A 6,813-nucleotide genomic window follows, 5' to 3' on the forward strand; every position below is an offset into this window, starting at 1 on the left:
TGTAGCTTGATGACCATATACACATACAAGCATTAGATGACGCACTGGTGTTCTGATACATCTCTAATTTATCGAAGTTGCAACCCACCTATTTTTTTAAATTGCGAATTATACAACTGTTCACTCATATTTATTGTATAAAAAATGTATAACCACCCTCCAGCAGAGCTGCTAGCACAGTTTAAGAAAACAACAGCAAATATATAAGTACAGGTAATGTTAAAATATAGCAGTTCAGCAGCAAGAAAAATAACTGCTATCACTTTTGTAAAGCTAAGCAGAGTTCAATGTGGTTTCAAATTGGATGGAGGACCACAAGTTGAGATTTTGTACATTGAAGGGGGCTGGCCTAGATGACCCTCAGGAGTCCCTTCCAGTTCTACCAATTCACTTACCCTTTCAGCATGTTATATATATAAAATTAAAGCTTGGGGAAATACTTCACCAGGCACCAGAAATACAGTGGTACCTCAGGTTACAGACCCTTCAGGTTACAGACTCCGCTGACCCAGAAATAGTACCTTGGGTTAAGAACTTTGCTTCAGGATGAGAACAGAAATTGTGCTCCGGCGGCGCGGCAGCAGTGGGAGGCCCCATTAGCTAAAGTGGTACCTCAGGTTAAGAACAGTTTCAGATTAAGAACGGACCTCCAGAATGAATTAAGTTCTTAACCTGAGGAACCAGTGTATAGTAATGTTTTTGACTGTACTGGGGTAGCTTCTGAAGGAAGGCATTTTATTGTTTGGAAGCCACCGCAGAGGAGATGGCCCTTTCTTGCTTCCCACTCACACCGCAGACAGAGACACTTGTGAGAACTTCTCAGAACATGTCTTCGATAACTAACGTGTGCAAGTCACTACTTGATCCTCCAGTCTTTGTTGGTAACCATCTCTTTCTAGTGGGCAAAATAGTTAAGATTCCAAAATCCATATTAGGGCAGTGCCACATTTTTTTAAACAAGCCCATCAAAATTTCACAAAATAGTGTGCTAGTTTTTGAGTTCTTCGGATCTTAGGCTAGATGGTAATGAAAGTGATGTGGGGGCGGGTGGGGAAAAGGCAAATTGACTGGTGGTAAAGTCATCTGTGTCTGGTAAGAGTCAAGACAGAGTGTGAGAGGAAGTAGGAGGGATGCAAGTGAGTCTTGTTGGGTGCTATGCAGGTTTCAGGTTGCACCAAGGCCTGTTGGGAACTAGAAACATAGAGAGGCTGATTTGCCGTCTCTGGGAGTACAAAAAACAGGTGTTACCTAGGTCTGTCTTCATTCTTGAGCAAAACCCCCAGGTTCCTTGGTAAGTAGAGAACAGGAATAAAGAGAACCTAAGTGATCTTCATGTAAATAAAGGTGGGGATTCATTGCAAGTGGTGTGCTAGGGGTTTTTTTTATAAAAAAAACCTATGTAAATACTTTTGCAGCTCTGTGCTAGTCAGTGGATGTTACCTGAGTCTGGGTTGGGCCTGGGGTGTTAATGCTGCTGTCCTGTTCACACTTACTGGGGAGTAACCCCCATTGGACATAGTTGGACTTCTGTATATACATAGGATTGTACATGATGATACAGTGGTACCTCGGGTTACATACGCTTCAGGTTACAGACTCCGCTAACCCAGAAATGGTACCTCGGGTTAAGAACTTTGCTTCAGGGTGAGAACAGAAATCGTGCTCTGGCGGCGTGGCAGCAGCAGGAGACCCCATTAGCTAAAGTGGTGCCTCAGGTTTCAGGACAGTTTCAGGTTAAGAACGGACCTCTGGAACGAATTAAGTACTTAACCCGAGGTACCACTGTATCTCCATATGCTGGCCAGATGTAGAAGAGGGCAGTGCTCCTGCACCTTTAACACTTGTGAGGAAGAGGGAATTTCAGCAGGAAAAAATACACCTGATGAAATTCTACCTTCTATACAACTATTAAAAGTTGAAGAGCACTGTCCTCTTTTGCATCTGCTGCTCTTCCCTGATATACGGAGCTGCAACATTTTCATGTCATTTAGCAGCTTTAGGACAGGCAGAAAATCAATAGGTGAGGTTCTGACCAGCATCTGCAGATACTGTGATGAGAAGAACTTCACCTGTTGCTATTCTGCTTGTCATAAGCTACCAAAGGCAGGAAATCTGCCAGAAAATAATATATGCTGTATAGTAATTAATATTTGTAAGAAAAACTGTGAAGCGCCAAGTAAAAAGATAATATCATTTTCTGAGGAAGCAAGACACAAAACATAACAAACAGGCCCTTCCTGTCTTCTGTTTAAGTAATTTTGAGTAAACCAAAAGCAAACCTTTAACCTACTTTGTGACTTTTTAATGCAAGGGAGTGGGAGGGTGTCCTCTAGCTTCTGAAGGTCTAGTTATCCATGTACAGTGGTGCCTTGCAAGACGAAATTAATTCGTTCTGCGAGTTTTTTCGTCTTGTGAATTTTTCGTCTTGCGAAGCACGGTTTCCATAGGAAATGCATTGACGGTTTCCCATAGGAATGCATTGGCGGTTTTAAGAAAAAGGCGCAAGACGTTTTCGTCTTGCGAAGCAAGCCCATAGGGAAATTTGTCTTGCGAAGCAACTCAAAAAACAAAAAACTTTTTCGTCTTGCGAGGCATTCGTCTTGCGAGGTACCACTGTAATTATGTTGTAGACTTAGGGTAAACATAGAAATTAATAAATTCTAGGATTGTGATTATTTGGAGTGGGAAGGGAGAAATGGAAGCTGCAAAGGAATTCCTGGGTAGCCTGATCAAGCTTGGGCTATTAAGTGAGCAACAGGGAGCCATTGAGGGCCCATTAAAGGTTGTTAATAAGGCAAGGGCCCTAGGCATGACCAGAGACGGGGGGGGGGGGGGATTTAGAAGGTTGCCAGGATAACTGCTGGTGGGGCGGGGACAAGGGGTTTCTGGGAAGAACATGAAGTAAGTAAGGTTGAGATCCATCTTGGAGGAAGAGATGAAAGGTTCTTGGCACTGCTGTGAGCCATGCTGTAAGATCTGGACTCCCTCCATGCAGACTGAAGGTGCAAATAGGCAAATAAACCCTATTTCTTAAAGGCACAACAGTCTTTGCCATGTCTTCAATTCTCCAAAGGGAGACAGACCCTGTATGTGTGCCTGTGACCCCATGTGCTCTGGCTACTGTTTGGAGGAGAGAGGGGCTTTTGTAACAAAAAATTGTTAATTGTTAATGATTAATTGTTAGCTCTTCTTCCATCAGCCCGTTCCCTCCTCTCATGTTTTTTATTCACCCTTTGATTATCCCTACCTCTTCCATTTGCAAAGTGACAGCCAGATAATAACATGTGTTGTATGGAAAACTGTTCCCTTTCCCTTATGGGGTATTCCAGACCCCGTATAGGGTCCTTCAGTGGGTTCCCTATCGGTAGGAGAAAAATAACAGAGGCCAACCAGAGTATATAGAGAAGCAAAGCAGCTAGTAAGCCTGATCTTTATTCAAAGAAATAAACTGTTGAAACAGGGTCTACACTCACCACACACAGGAGGAAGGAGAACCTTGAACAATGGTGCGCAAGCCCTTATAAAGACTTTTGAAATTGCCCAAGACCACCATCCAAAAACATTATACATATATCACATAAGGAGGCGGTCTTACAGCAGAAATTTGAGAGTGTTGCTTCTCTCCTGTCTGCCAGGATACCTGATAATGCCTCACTTGATTGCATTTTCTGGGTAGCCTGGACATTCTTTTGAGATGGTAAATACTTAGTTCCTGAATCTCTTATGCATACTGATAGTGTGTTTAGTTTAACAGATACTTGCCAGACTGCGTTTGAAAAGGGAGGTGTAAGCCCCTGCAGTCAAAAGACAATTGGAAAGCTTTTCCCATTTCCTTCCTCCTTGCAGAGAAATATTTGAGGTCAATTTGGGAGTCAAAATGGCCTCAGGATTGTTCTCCAGTACTATTTCAGACACGTGGTTTATATACTTATGTATGTGTTTGCCTTGTACTTTTATGAACATTAATTTTATATTTGAGACCTTAGAATCCTTATCACACATGCAAACAAATTTATATTACCAACAGCTTTGTATCTTCTGGAGGGCCAAAGGTCCCCACTCCTTACTAGAGCAAAGGTCCATAATGTTTGTGTGCCTGGGGGTATATTTAGAAATTTCAGAAACTGTCATGGGCATCACAAAATACCCATTTCACTTCCGAAAAATTTGGCAATGCTCAGAAAATTTGGAAATGCTCACAGAAAAACAGGCAGAACTCCCACACAAGTAAAACAATGATTAAAAAAAAGAGCAGGCAATACTCTCCCCACAATATGGTAGCAGTACTGTATCATCGAATGTGAGCGCAGCACGTGTGTGCCTGCTCCCATTTACTGTGCACTTAATGCTGGGTTTTAAAATCCCTGTTTCACGCAACTTATCCAAAATGCACATGTATCCTGTACTTTGTTTTACAACATTGCTTTTTGATGTGCTGCTTTTCAAACCAGTTCCTATTTCATCTCTAGCGAAGGTGTACAGTTGCATAGGGTAAATGTGTGTGCGTGTAATGTGCAGTTGGTTTGTGAATTTGTATCAGCATGAATTGAGCCTTGACTTCCCTGCGACCTCTAAGTATGAGTCATACAAAAGCTATGTTCAGTCCATGAAGTTGTGCTGCATCTGTTTCTAGCATGGCTAAATAAATTGTGTGCGGGAATGCTGAGACAATAGCCAGGCGTTCCTCTTAAGAAAAGGGGTGCTCATAGCAGCTACAGCTGAAGGAAGGGTGGAGCAGCTCTCAATGGTATGCTGGTTTTGTGCCACAAACCCCGCTTTCTTCACAACACCACAAACTGAGTACAGTCAAACCTTGGTCGTCAAACACAATCTGTTCCAGAAGCCCGTTTGGCTTCCGAAATGTTTGACAACCAAGGTGGGGCTTCTGATTGGTTGCAGGAACTTCTGGAAAACATTCGAAAACCGGAACATTTACTTCCAGGTTTTCGGCATTTGGGAGCCAAACTATTCCAAAATGGAGGCATTCGGGATCCGAGGTTTGACTGTAACTGACACTCAAATGGCACAAAACCAGCACACCACTTTAGCACTAGTTTGAAGTCAAATAGGACGAGGTTTTGTTTTTGGCCCTTTACTTGTGATCCTGGTTTGAGTGTCAGTTGCTCATTTTAGGGGGTGAAAGAAAATGTGTGGTTTGCGGCACAGCACTAGCACAACACGTTGGCACCTGTTTGGAGTCAATCAGACAAGATTGTATTTTTTTGGCATTAGCTTGTGTCCCTGATTTGCTTTTTCAATTACTCAGTTTGAGGGGCACCACAAAATGCAGGATTTGCAGCGCAAAATAGCAAAAAAACTAGCTGAAAACCTTGGCATCAGTTTGGGGGAGTCTGGAATTTCGGGGCCCTACATTAATGAAGCTCTGACTCTCCCTTTGGCAAAAGAATCGAATCGTTCTTTCCCAGGGTGAGTCATGGGCGCTTGTTCCAGGAGGTCTTTGTGTGTTCCCTGCAGGCATCCTGTGTGTGTTTTTCTTCCTTTCATTTGTGGGTATTAGATAAAATTCAAGGATTAGGCTGTCTCATGCCAAGAAAATTAGATACTGAGTTTGGGACACTAAGACACAAAAGCTTTTTCAAAAAATAGTCACTGGGAGTTTTTTCTGCTTAAATGGGTATATAGCTCAAGATCTGAGGGCCTTGCAATATTCTGTGGGGTTTACAATATGCAGAGATGTTGCACAGCCATCTCTGATTTTCCAAAAAGAGATTTCTCTAGAATCTGCTTCTATTGTGAAACAACTGCTCGTAATCACCCTTTGAACCCAGTAAACCATGCTAGTTGTGACTCATCCCCCAGTAACCACAATCAGTAAGTGTAGTTATGTTTTGAGTCTCTATTGAGGTCATTTTTAATTTTTGTGTCACTAAAATCACTGAGAGGCAGGGACAGATTCCTCCCCCTGCCCCATTTGCCATACTGTGGTTTCTTGAATGTTCCACTGTCTAACTTTGTATTTATTTCCTCCAGCGCTTGAGTGCAACTTTCAAAAAAGGATAATGGTTTTTTAAATTGTTTTTTATGTAACAGGGCAACAATCTTTTCTTATACATGAATAGAACAACTGACTCCTGTAGCTGCTCTTAAAACTGCAGTTTGATCTCTAGAAATGAACAGGTGATGCAAGTTTAGCTCCATATTGTTATAGCTCACATGCTAATTCCTGCAGATAAAACTTACTATCATTGCCTATTAGCAGCCTCGTGCCCAGTGGTGCTCAGGAATTCTAAGAAACCCCCAAAATCAGTTCAGCTTTTAAATCAGTGGTTAAAATTGGTGCCGTTCCTTTCCACTTCTGAAACAAAGGGTTTAACATGAAGCAGTGATAGCCACCAACTTGAATGGTTTGAAAAGAGGATTAAACAAATTCATAGAGGATAAGGCTGTCAATAGCTACTAGCCACAGTGGCTTTGCTCTGCTGCCCCAGCCAGAGGCAGTAATGCTTCTGAACAGCTGGTGGGGACAGTCCCCTTGTGCTCGGGTCCCAGAAGCAATGTCGCTGCCACTACCATCACAAGATGCAGCAGGATAGCAGTATCTTTGAAGATGGGGTCTGGATTTCCTGTCCTTACTCTCTTTGTAAAAGCTCTCCCCACCTTTTGTTTTTTATTTCTACTTTGCTTACAGGGTGGCTGACTGCAAAGTAGTCAGGGCCAGTCCAATACATTTTGCTGTATGGAGCAAAGGTGTCCCCGCCCCATCCCATGCTGACTATTATTTCTGGGATGGTGATGGGACGTTCTCCTCTGTTACACCTGAGGCCAGCAGCCTGGCTTAGGGGAGGGCAAGGC

This window comes from Podarcis tiliguerta (genome assembly GCF_965153285.1).
Source record: "Podarcis tiliguerta genome assembly, chromosome: 1".
NCBI lineage: Eukaryota > Metazoa > Chordata > Lepidosauria > Squamata > Lacertidae > Podarcis > Podarcis tiliguerta.